Below are 13,464 nucleotides of genomic sequence, written 5' to 3' on the forward strand. Positions count from 1 at the left end.
CTGCACAGCAGTGTGCACACAGCAATGCAGCAATCAGGTAGCCTTATAAGGCAGCCTAATAACCACCAGCGCTGCTGCACACAAAATAACACTCCCCTGTCACTGCACACTGTACTGTTGTGTTGTACAGTGAAAATCACTAACAGCAGAAGCACAGATTTTTTTTTTCTTTCTTTCCTAAACACTCTCCCTATTGAGAACGAGCAGCAGCAACCTCTCCCTATGCTAAGATCGGCAGAAGTAAGATGGCGGTCGGCGTTCAGAGCTTTTAAAGCCACTGTGATGCCACACAAAGCAATCCAATCACTGCAATGCCCTTCTCTAAGATGGTGGTGGCCATTGCCCATGTCATCACGTTGCCCACAGTGTGCGTCCTTGATCATTGGCTGAGAAAAGGCGCTGAAAGCATTATGGGAAATGTGACTTTGGTGCTTGAGTCGGCGACCTCGTGGCCGACCTCACACTATGGTCGGGTTTCGATCGGCGAAACCCGACTTTAGCAAAAGTCGGCAATTTTTGAATTTGACCGACCCGATTCACTCAACTCTACTCTGCAGAATATCCCTGTAAGCCAAGGACCCTTAGTAAAAATCATAAAAATTAGGAGAAAATAAAAAGGCCCATATCTCTGGAACAATATGACAGTTGTTCAAAAGATCAATAAAACTGAATACATAGGGTAGCAGCAGATAAAAATTATAACCACACCACTTTTGACCTGGTGACAGATTCTCTTTATCCCCTTAATGACTGGACCAATTTTAACCTTAATGACCAGGCCAAATTTTTGAAATCTGACCACTGTCACTTCACGTGGTAATAACTCTGGAGCGGTTCAATGGATCCCAGGGATTCTGAGATTGTTTTTTTTCATGGCACATTATACTTTGTTATTGGTAAATTTAGATTACTCTAATATGTTTGGCATTTATTTATGGAAATATCTGAATTTTGGTGAAAATTTGGAAGAGATCTCAAATTTCTAATTTTCCATCTTTATATAATTAACACAGTTAGACATACTGTACAAAATAATAACATTTCCCATATGTCTACTTTATATCTGCATCAATTTTCAAACATCATTTTATTTTGTTAGGATGTTAAAAGGATTAAAAGTTTAGTAGCAATTTCTCATTTTTTCAAGAAACTTCTTTCTTTAGGAATCTATTCAGATTTAAATGGACATTGAGGGGCCTTTATATTGCAAATTCCCAAAAAGTTAGGCCATTTTAAAAACTGCACTCCTCAAATATGTCAAAACTGCTGTAAGGAATTTTTTAAAACCGTTTAGGTTCTACACAGGAATTTATGTAAATTCAAATGAAAAAAATGAATTGTAATTTTGACTCTAAAATGTTGCTCTAGCCCAATATTTTCACTTTTAGGGCAGGGTCAGGCGGCCGTGTAACTCGTAGGAGAATCGCATCACACTGTACGGACTGGCCTGGCGCCTCTCCTGATCTGAGCAAGACAGCATGACGGATCATTATGCAACTGTCAAGCTCAGGTCAGGAGAGCTGACAGTCAGGACAAGGTTTAAGATGCGATTCTCGCAAGAGTTATACGGCAGTCTGAACCCTGCCCTTACAAGGAATATCACAAGAAAATGTACTCCACAATTTGTTACCTAGTTTCTTCTGAGTGTGCTGATATCCCTCATTTGGTCAGAAACCTCTTTTTGGACAAATAGCAGTGCTCGAAGGAAAGAAGCACCATTATAATTTTGGACCACAAATTTGGCTGAAATAGATCGCGTGCGCCACGTTGCATTTGCAAGAACACAAATAACCACCTTTTGGAAACTACACCCCTCAAGAATTTTAACCAAGGATATAGTGAGCATTTTAAACCCACATGTCCTACACAGAATTTGAAAACATTAGATTGTCATATTGAAAATGTTCATTTTTTTCACAAAAATGTTTCTTTAGCTCTAAGTTTTGCACTTTTGCAAGAGATAACATGGCAAAGTTGATTGTACAGTTTGTTTCCACTTTCTTTTAAGTATGGCCAGACTCCAAATGTAGTCAAAAAGTTCAACAGACACGATGTCTCACATTGAAGTAACAAAACAGCAGAAATTCTCACAAGTGACCGCATTTTGGAAATTAGACCCATCAAGGAATTCCCCTAGGGCAGGGGTCCCCAACCTGTAACTCGGGAGCCACATGTGGCTCGCGGTCCCATGAATTGTGGCTCACGGCTGTCTGCCAGCTTGGTGCATTAGCTCCAGGTCTAGTAAACAGGTATGAGAAGCACATCTCAAAATGGTGAATTTTGTGAGTAGCCCTGCACAGAAGAGCAGATCTGTATGCACATATACTGGTTTTAGAGGTTTAGATTTTATTTAAGTATGGTACGCTGGAGACAGCATGATACTACCTGTCAGAGGAGGTGCCTGAAGCTGGATGTGACAGTGTGTTGGGAGTGCTGGATGGGAGAACACTGAATGGGGGAATTGTGGGGACCACTCGATCTTGTTATACTGCTTTGGGGGGGATTTTGTGGAAAAGCTTTGGCTATCATGATACCCGTAATGGTGGCTTTGGTTGCCATGAGGGGGGGAGGGAGCTGGATCTGGCTGGAGACCCTCTCTCAGAGCGGAATGTGGCTCTCTAGGTCAGAAACGTTGGGGACCACTGCCCTAGGGGGATGATTCCTAGAACTTTTAAAAATATGTATGTGAAAACGAAAATTAAATATTTTCTTCAAAATCTTGTCTTTGGTCCCCAAATTGTACTTTTTACAATGGATAATAAGAAAACATGGATTCCAAAATTTGTTACTCAATTTCTTCTGAACATGGAGATACACAATATGTGGACACTTGACAAGGCTCGGAAAGGCAAAAAGCGCTATTTGATTTTTGTACCGTAAATTTGTCTGGATTAGATAGTGAATGCCATGTCACATTTGCCACATGAAACCCCATTTAGGAAACTAGACACCATGAAGGAATTCAGATGGGGCGTACTGAGCATTTTTCACCTACAGGCAATTCACAAAAGTTTATAACATTTAGATACTGCTTTAGCACCAAATGTATAATTTACACAAGGACTAATAAGACAAAATGGATTCAATAATTTGTGTAGGGATTTGCTCTGGTAGACAGAGGCAGGGCCACAGTAATGAGGCAACATACAGGCTTAGAGTCCAACTTCAGTGGTTTAATGACACTTTTAAACAGCAGGTTAGCAGAAAGTAAAGAAAAACACAAACATACTCCAACTTGGAGAACCACTGGTCTCAGACTCACCTTTGCACGGGACGGGTTTAACTAAGTGTCTGCCCAGTCAGCAGTGTCCTCCAAGTGCCATTCCCAGGGTTGTTTTGAGTCTTGCTGCTAAAACTTTGCAGCATGGGTAGTCAACAAAACAAGTTCAGGCTAACTCCAGCCAAGTTCTTTCTATCTTCCACACACACACTCATCATGTGCCAAACAACATCTCCATTACATAGCCAATAATCCCACCCACAGGTGAAGTACACATCACATGGGCTGATCACGTGACCATGCCATCATTGCAGGTCCTCCACTTTAGGGAAAATTCCAGCCAAACTTTATCCTGCTGGGAGAAATGTATCTCCCATCCAGCACTACATCCTTTGCTGTACCACATACCACCCCCTTTGTTCAACCCTATGGTGGTGGACACATGACATACAGTTAACTCTGGACAGGGAATCTGCGTTCCCCTGTAGTCTTCCTGCCTGATGTTCTACTGAAAATTTGAAATTTTGCAGGGACAGAAACCACTTGGTGACTCGAGCATTCCTCTCCTTAGCTTGACTCATCCACTTAAGAGGAGAATGATCTGTCACCAAACAAAATGTTCTCCCCAGCAAATAATAACGCAACGACTCAGGATACTGGGTAGCATAATCTAGTTCTACAAGGATGTGTTGGGGTCCCCTTGCTGACTTATTGACAGGGCCAACCAGATCCATTGCCACTCTGTCGAAAGGTACCTCTATAATTGGTAAAAGCACCAAAGGACAACGAAAGTGAGGCTGGGTCTCGTTACCTGGCACACTATACAGGAATTACAGTACCATTTAACTTCTTCATGGACATCTAGCCAGTAAAATCGCTGCAAAATTCAGTCTAGGGTTTTCTTTTGGCCCAAATGCCCACCGAGTACATGTGCATGCGCTAAGTCCATTACCAGCCTATGATATGCCTGAGGTACCAGTAACTGTTCTAACATTTCCCCACGTATTTTTTTTGACTCGATACAACAGATCTCGGTTTAGCTCAAAGCGTGGCAACACTGTAGCTGCCCCAGGTAGTTGGGGTTCCCCATTGACAAACAGTATATTTTCCCTGGCTCGAGCCAAAGTAGGGTCTCGGAGTTGAGCCATACCAAAATTGTCACCTGATAGATTTAAGTCTGCCATTTCAGGTCCCGACGGCAAGTCTTCCACCTCTCCAGCCAATACTTTTATGGGAGAATTTCTCCCCTCCTCCACCGAAGGCAAGGTTACCCCTACCGCCAGCACTTCTTCCTCTGAGCCACCAGATTCATGCCCTACTTCGGGAGAATGTAACCTGGTTGCTATCAGTGCCGGCAGTTGTTCAGGGGGTGGGACAACAGTTGGCAAAATCACAGAAAATAAAGGAAAGTATCACTTCATAATGCAAATTAATCACAACCCCCACCTTGTGGCACTGCCTCCCCATTGGCATGTTTATCACCACTAGAGTGGTAGGATAGTCTTTTAGGTCCCCATGTATACACAACACCCCAATTTTCCAACCAGTATACTCGCTGGTTTGTACCCGGCTGGCTCGTACCAAGGTCATGAGACTCCCTGAGTCCAGTAGGGTCATAGCTGGGATGCCCTCCACTTCAACCTTATACAAATGTTGCATATTGTGACCATCCTGGTTGCCTATTGCACACATCGGCATAGTGGGATTGGTGGTACCCAAAGTTGTGTCCATGGGCTCAGCCAGGTGGGGGCAATCAGCTTTCATATGGCCTGGCTCTGCCAGCAGATTATGGGGCCCCTTTCTTCCCCAGACAAGTCGTGAGTGGGCTTCCTGGGCTCTGCTCCCCGAGCCAGGGGAGGAGACTTAGGGAACCTACTTGTTACCTTCCGGGGAGTCCCTCCCTGTAGCTCTTTGGTAGCCCCATATCTTTCTAAGAGGTGTATCATCTGGAGGGCAATCTGACTGACCAAACACAGCAGCTATCTGGCTGAGCATCCTGCACTGACAGCCAGAGCGGCTCCCCCGTCACCCTTGGCTGTTAGCCCCTGACTGTTGCAATTGAGCATGATTGCAGCATTCGGGGGGGAGGCAGAGGGTAGTGGGCTCCCTGTGCCTCAGGTCAGCGTACCCGCAATGTAATCGCGGGGCCCGACCTGTGCCATGATGACCCAGGGGTTGTCATGACAACCTCCGGGTCATTCAGCTACGGAAAGCTAAGCTACTGAGACCATGCTCAAAGCATGGTGTTTGCAGCTTTCTCCATAGGGTACAATACATTGCAATGCTGGAGCATTGCAATGTATTATACCTGAAATGAAAGTGAAAGTCCCATAAAGGGAAGATTGACAAAAAACATGTTTTAAAAAAATATGCAACTAATAATAATAATAATAATAATAATAATAAATTTAAAAAATCCCCTACAAATTCCCCTAAAAAATAAACATTTTTATTTAAAAAAATAAAATAAAATAAACAAAAAATACACGTTTGGTATCACCGCATCCGTAAAAATGTCATCTATAAAAGTGTCACTCTAGTTAACCCCTTCAGTGAACACAGTAAAAAAACACACAAAAAAGTAGCAAATTATACTTTTTCCAAGCAGTATCATCATACCGCTTGGAAAAAGTGCTATAACACGCGATCAAAAAGATGGATATAAATAAACATGGTACCGCCAAAAACGTCGTCTTGTCCAGCAAAAAACAAGCTGCCATACAGCGCCATCAGCGGAAAAATAAAAAAGTTATAGCTCGCAGAATAAATTGATGCAAAAATAATTATTTTTTCTATATAAGTTTTTATTGCGTAAAAAACACCAAAACATAAAAAAATATAAATGCGGTATCGCTGCAATCGTAGCGACCCAAAGAATAAAGCTGCCTGACCAATTTTACCACACGTGAACGGAGAAAAAAAAATTCCTGAATGGCTGGTTTTTGTTCATTCTGCCTCCACAAAAATCGGAATAGAAAGCGATCAAAAATCGTTATGTGCCCGAAAATGGTACCAATAAAAACGTTAGCTTGTCCAACAAAAAACAAGCCCGCACCTGATTCTGTCAGCCAAAATATAGAAAGATTATAGCTTTCAAATTACGTTGATGCAAAAATTTCTTACAAAAATTCTTCCAAATAAAAGCATCTTTTATTGTGTGACAGAAGCTAAACATGAAAAAGGATATAACTCTGGTATTGCTGTAATCGCACCGACCCAAAGAATAAAGTTGCCTAATCACTAATACCGCACGAGGAACGGTGTAATATGTAAAACCAATTCTTCACCTTTTGTGGATTTGTGCATTCTGCCTCCCAAGGATCGCAGTAAAGCGATCACAGTGGTTTACCCCCACATATGGGGTATCAGCGTATTCAGGACAAATTGCACAACAAACTTGGTGGTCTAATTTCTCCTGTTACCCTTGTGAAAATAAATATTTGAGGGCAAAAATATCATGTTTGTGGAAAAAAATATGATTTTTTTATTTCCACGGCTCTACGTTATAAACATCTGTGAAGCACTTGAGGGTTCAAAGTGCTCCCCACACATCTAGATAATCTCTGTGGGGGGTCTAGTTTCCAAAATGGTGTCACTTGTGGGGGGTTTCCACTGTTTAGGAACATCAGGGGCTCTGCAAACACAACATGATGCCCGCAGACCACTCCATCAAAGTCTGCATTCCAAAACGCCGCTCCTTGCCTTCTGAGCTCTGCCATGTGCCCAAACGGTGGTTCCACCCCACATATGGAGTATCAGCATACGCATGACAAATTGCACAACTTTTGTGGTCAAACAACAAACAACTTTTGTGGTCCTATCTCTTCTGTTACCCTTGTGAAAATAAATATTTGGGGGCAAAAAGATAATTTTTGTGGAAAAAAATATAATTTTTTTATTTTCACTGCTCTACGTTATAAACTTCTGTGAAGCACTTGGGGGTTCAAAGTGCTCACCACACATCTAGATAAGTTCCTTAAGGGGTCTAGTTTTCAAAATGGCATCACTTGTGGGGGGTTTCCACTGTTTATGCACATCAAGGGCTCTCCAAGCACGACATGGCATCCGATCTCAAGTCCAGCCAATTTTGCGTTCAAAAAGTCAAACGGCGCTCCTTCCCTTCCAAGCTCTGCCATGCGCCCAAACAGTGTTTAACCCCCACATATAGGGTATCAGCCTACTCAGAACAAATTGCAAAACAACTTTTGGGGTCCAATTTCTCTGTTACCCCTAGGAAAATAAAAAATTGGGGGCAAAAATATAATTTTTGTGGAAAAAAATGATTTTTTTTATTTTCACGCCCGGGCATTATAAACTTCTGTGAAGCCCTTTGGGGTTCAAAGTGCTCACCACACATCTAGATAAGATCCTTAGGTGGTCTAGTTCCAAATTGGTGTCATTTGTGGTGGGTTTCCACTGTTTAGGTACATTAGGTACCTATATGGGGTATCAGCATACTCAGGACAAATTGGACAACAACTTTTGGGGTCCAATTTCTCCTGTTACCCCTGGGAAAATAAAAAAATTGGTGACTAAAAGATCATGTCTGTGGAAAAAATGTGATTTTTTTAATTTTCACGCCCGGGTGTTATAAACTTCTGTGAAGCACTGGGGGGTTCAAAGTGCTCACCACCATCTAGATAAGTTCCTTGGTGGTCTAGTTTCCAAAATGGTGTCATTTGTGGGGGATTTCCACTGTTTTGGTACATCAGGGGCTTTCCAAACGCGACATGGTGTCCTATCTCAATTCCAGCCAAAAACGTCAAATGGCGCTGCTTCCCTTCCGAGCTCTGCCATGCGCCCAAATTGTGGTTTACCCCCACATGTGGGGTATCAGCATACTCAGGACAAATTGCACAATAACTTTTAGGGTCCTGTTACCCTTGGAAAAATAAAAATTGAGGGTGAAAAGATCATTTTTGTGGAAAAAATATGATTTTTTAATTGTACGGCTGTACATTATAAACTTCTGTGAAGCCCTTGGGGGTTCAAAGTTCTCACCACACATCTAGATAAGTTCCTTGGGGGGGTCTAGTTTCCAAAGTGGTGTCATTTGTGGGGGGTTTCCACTGTTTTGGTACATCTGGGGTTTTCCTATCGCGACATGGGGTCCGATCTCAATTCCAGCCAAAAAAGTCAAATGGCGCTGCTTCCCTTCTGAGCTCTGACATGCACCCAAATAGTCGTTTACACCCACATATGCGGTATCAGTGTACTCAAGACAAATTGCACAATAACTTTTAGGGTCCTGTTACCCTTGGGAAAATAAAAATTGGGGGTGAAAAGATCATTTTTGTGTTGTACGTTATAAACTTCTGTGAAGCCCTTGTGGGTTCAAAGCTTCACCACATATCTAGATAAGTTCCTTCGGGGGTCTAGTTTCCAAAATGGGGTCACGTGTGGGAGGTTTCCACTGTTTAGGTACATCAGGGGCTCTCCAAACGTGACATGGCGTCCGATCTGAATTCCAGCCAATTTTGCATTGAAAAAGTCAAACGGTGCTCCTTCCCTTCTGAGCTCTGCCATGCACCGAAACAGTGGTTCCCCCCACATATCAGGTATCAGCGTACTCAGGACAAACTGCACAATAACTTTTGCAGTCCAATTTCTCCTGTTACCCTTGGTAAAATAAAAAAAATTGAACCTGAATTATTTTTTTGTGAAAAAAAGTTAAATGTTCATTTTTTTAAATATTCAAAAAATTCCTGTGAAGCACCTGAAGGGTTAATAAACTTCTTGAATGTGGTTTTGAGCACCTTAAGGGGTGCAGTTTTTAGAATGGTGTCACTTTTGGGTATTTTCTATCATATAGACCCCTCAAAGTGGCTTCAAATGTGATGTGGTCCGTAAAAATAAAATGGTGTTGCAAAAATGAGAAATTGCTGGTCAACTTTTAACCCTTATAACTTCCTAATAAAAAAAAAAATTTTGGCTCCAAAATTGTGCTGATGTAAAGTAAACATGTGCGAAATGTTACGTATTAAGTTTTTTGTGTGCAGTATTGTGATTTAAGGGCATAAAATTTAAAAGCTGGAAAATTGCGAAATTTTCAAAATTTTCGCCAAATTTCCATTTTTTCACAAATAAACGCAAGTCATATGAATGAAATTTTACCACGAGCATGAAGTACAATATGTCACGAGAAAACAGTGTCAGAATCACCGGGATCCATGGAAGCGTTTCTGAGTTATTACCTAATAAAGGGACAGTGGTCAGAATTGTAAAAATTGGCCAGGTCAAGAACGTGCAAACCTCCCTTGGGGGTTAAGGGGTTAAATAAAAAAAAGTAAAAGTGTTTTTTTTTTTCAAATAAAGGAATTTATTCTGGCTGTATTCATTTATAATACAACTATAGTATTAGTAAACGATAGGTGTATTATACATGCCTCTCCATTTCTAACCCATGGGCTTGATGTCACCGGACAATACAAAGGTGACATCAAGACCACAAATATGAACCCCACTTGCCACCACCACAGGGCAAGTGGAAAGAGCTGGGCAAAGCACCAGAATTGGTGTATCTAGTAGATGCGCCTTTTGTGGGGCAGCTGGGGGCTGCTATGTTTAGGCTATTTTTAGGCTGGGGGGGCTATTTCCATGTCTGCATTAACTTGGCTGGTTGTCAAAATAGGTTGGACTTCATATCATTTTTTTAAAATAATTTATTTAAATAATTTGTAAAAATGGCTTCTGGACCCCAGTATTCTTGATAACCAACCTTGCTGAAGCTGACATCTGAGGGTTGAAGCCCTCAGCTGTCAGTTTTGCCTGGCTGGTTATAAAAAATGCAGGGGAACCCACGCTGCTTTGCTTTTTTAAATTATTTATTTAGAGCCCATGCGGCAACTGATGTCGTAGTCCCATCAGCCAACGTCAGTGACCAGACACAAACTTTTTACCTCCAGTCACAGCTGCTGACTCGAGCTGTCATCGGACAGCATGAAAACCACAGCTCTCTGACCGGTATCAGAGCCACTCGTGTTTCTCATGCTGCCATGAAGAAGACAGCACGAGAAACATTCGTTGTTTGGGGGCCAAACCTGAACAGTAACTCAGACTTACAGGTGAAGTCCATATTCGGGGCCCGTGCCCGAACAATAGATGTACAATATTGATGCCAAACTTTACTGTTTGAGTTCGCCCACCTCTGCTAATGGTAGTTGTAGTATTAGAGATACGATATTGTGTTGCAGGTAAGTATCAATGAAAAGTTTGGATACACCTATTCAGGCAATGATTTTCCTTGATATCTGTAGCACCGGCATCCCTGCATGCCTCTCTCCTTCCCAGTCAGGGACACTGGTTTACTCACAGCAACGGTCCCCTTCCCGCACTTCCTCCTCTTTCTCCAGCTGCTGCTCGGGATTTGCACATGATGCATAGATTCCCGGGCACTGTGCTTAAAGGTGCCATGCTCACCGACCTAGTGTCCCCAGTCAATTGCTTGGAAACACTGAATGGAGGTGTCTGAGCAATGTGTATAATTTTGTACCTTGCGCACGTGCTTGTGGTCAGATCCCCAGTATCCGCCAATCATTCTACCTGTCCAGTTACCCATCTCCCCGTACTTACCTTGTCTCCTGGTATACCAGCTGGACCAGCCCGCACCTGCCAGTGCTTAGCTGTATACCAGCCCTACCAGCCTGCACCTGCCAGTGTCTATCTGTAAACCAGCCTTACCAGCCCTCACCTGCCTGTCCCTATGTGTATACCAACTGTATCCTCCAGCATTTTAGCTCCTGTGGTCCTGCCATGCCTGCCTCTATCAGCTGTACTCTCCTACCATGCCATTCCATCTGCCTGTCCCTTGGGAGTCAGCTGCATGCATCCAAGGTCTGTCCTGGTTTAGCAACTGGTGTCCATTGGGAGCCAAGCCTAACCCCACCATCAGGAGCTCTAGTGAAAAGACAGAAGTTCACCTAGTCACACTACTCCAGGTGCTCTTCGGACCATGACACAGTGGTTCCACCACTCCCGTTACAGTTTGCACAGGCCATGGAATCTGCAGGCTCTCAGGCTTCCTCTATCTTAAACCTGTACCAGGATTTCTCCCACCAGAAATATCAGCAGGAAAAAATCTTCCTCTACCTGAGGACAGTGACCAACCATCTAGATACACTGACAACTCTGGCCGCATCTGCACCTACCGAAAGCTGCCACAACACTGGCCATGATTCATCAGTCTGCCAGCTATGTCCCCGGTTCCAGACCCCATCTGTCGGCTCCTCCACGTTATGGAAGTGGCCTTGCCCTGTGTCAGAGGTTCATCAATCAGTGCACGTTGCACTTTGAACTCTTGGCTCATCAGTTGGCTTTAGATCAAGCCAAAGTGTCTTTCATTATGTCTTCCTCCCCAGTAAGAGGATTCTTCTTTGTAAAAAAAAAAGGGGCAGCTCACTTCAACCCTGCATCTATTATAAGGGACTCAACCAAATTATGATCAAGAATAAATATCTTCTGCCTCTCATTTTCAAGTTGTTTGATCATCACAAAGGTTCCAGAGTCTTCACAAAGCTAAACCTTCTGGTGGCATATAACCTGATCTGAAAATGCCAAGAGTATGAATGGAAGACAGCCTTTAACACCCGTCAACTATTTGCATAGTTTTTCCTCCTCTGTTTTGCAAGTCAACAAAGAAACGTAGAAAAAACTCATAAATTCAGAAGTCAACATATAGATAACAGGCTATTCCCTGGCTTGCTGAGAATAGACGTCTGGTTAATTAAGATAAAATGCTGTGTCCCCATAGGAAAGCACTGTAGCACCGATGTCCCTGCATGCTTCCCTCCTCCTCCCAGGAGGGAGGCCAGTTCACTCACTGCCGCAGCCCCTGTCCTGCACTTCCTCCTCCTAATTGTCCAGCTGCTGCCCAGTTTCTGTGCATGACACACAGATCCACAGTCACTGTGCTTAGGGAGCTGGCACACCCGCTCCCTCCTTCTTAAAGGGATCACACATGCCGTCCTAAAGTGTCCACAGCTAATGGCTGGTAGACACTTATTGTTTACAATACCTCCACCTGAATGGAGGTGCCTGAGAAATGTGTCCCCTGCACTCTTGCTTGCTGTCAGGTCACCAGTACCCACCAGTCAGCCTACCTGTCCATTGAGATTGAAGTGTGGAAGTTGCAATGTTTGGTGCTATAGAAGATGTTATGAGAACATGAGAAAACAAGGATCAGCCCGCACCTGCCAGTCCTTATCTATATACCAGTCATACCGGCCTGCACCTGCCAGTGTATATCTATGTACCAGCTGAACCAACCTGCACCTGCCAGTGCCTATCTGCATACAAGCTTTATCCACCAGCATCTGAAGTTCCTGTGGGAGTCAGCTGTCATGCATTCGAGGTCTGTCCTGGTATAGCACCTGGTGTCCATTGGGATCCAAGCCTAACTCCACCATCAGGGGCTCTAGTGAAGATTTAGGTGTTCACCTAGTCACACCCCTCCAGGCTCTCTTCTGACCACAGCACAGTGGTTCCACTACTCCTGTTTCAATATTATTGGAAATTACACTTTTTAGATTTGGACTAGAGGCCACAGAACCACATATGGACACATACAGTATGGACTCAAGGAGTAAAGAAATACATGTGAAACATGTGATGCAAATCTTTGATTCCTCAAAGTACTTCCTTAATACTTTGGAACTATAGTTAATTGAGTCCAGACTTGCATGCCACAAATGATGTGAGACCACCCTAAAAAGTCTAAGATGAGAGTTTAAAAATCAATTTACAATCTGAGTTCTCGGTGCAAAAGGTAAAAAAAAATTACAACTAGCAAGAATTGAAAGTACTCCAAGAGGTATCCGAGTGTTTCTTCAACATAAAAGAAATGTGTATAAAAAAACCCCCAAAATCCTGTTTCCCGTGTTTGGTTTGCACATAATAATTAATATTGGAAGAATGACCCATTATAGGAACGTTGGCTTTGTAAAGTTGGTTGTTTTCTCATGTTCTCATAACATCTTCTATAGCACCAAACATTGCAACTTCCACACTTCAATCTCAATGGACATTTTCAGTTTAGCACTGTTGGGGGATAAAGTTTCATAAACCTTACTATAAAGGTAACCCCCAGATAAAAGTTGCTAAATGGTCAAGGTCATGTCTGGTGATGGTAGAGTCAACAACCCTTTGCTCATTGTATATTCTTTCTGTGAATGTCTAATAAACTTGGTACAAAGATAATTTGTTCAGGACATTTTGCTTGCATCTAATTTATTTAATTCAAATTGAGT

Source organism: Dendrobates tinctorius, unplaced genomic scaffold (assembly GCF_039654945.1).
Source record: "Dendrobates tinctorius isolate UK_male_01 unplaced genomic scaffold, ASM3965494v1 ptg000111l, whole genome shotgun sequence".
Taxonomy (NCBI): Eukaryota; Metazoa; Chordata; class Amphibia; order Anura; family Dendrobatidae; genus Dendrobates; species Dendrobates tinctorius.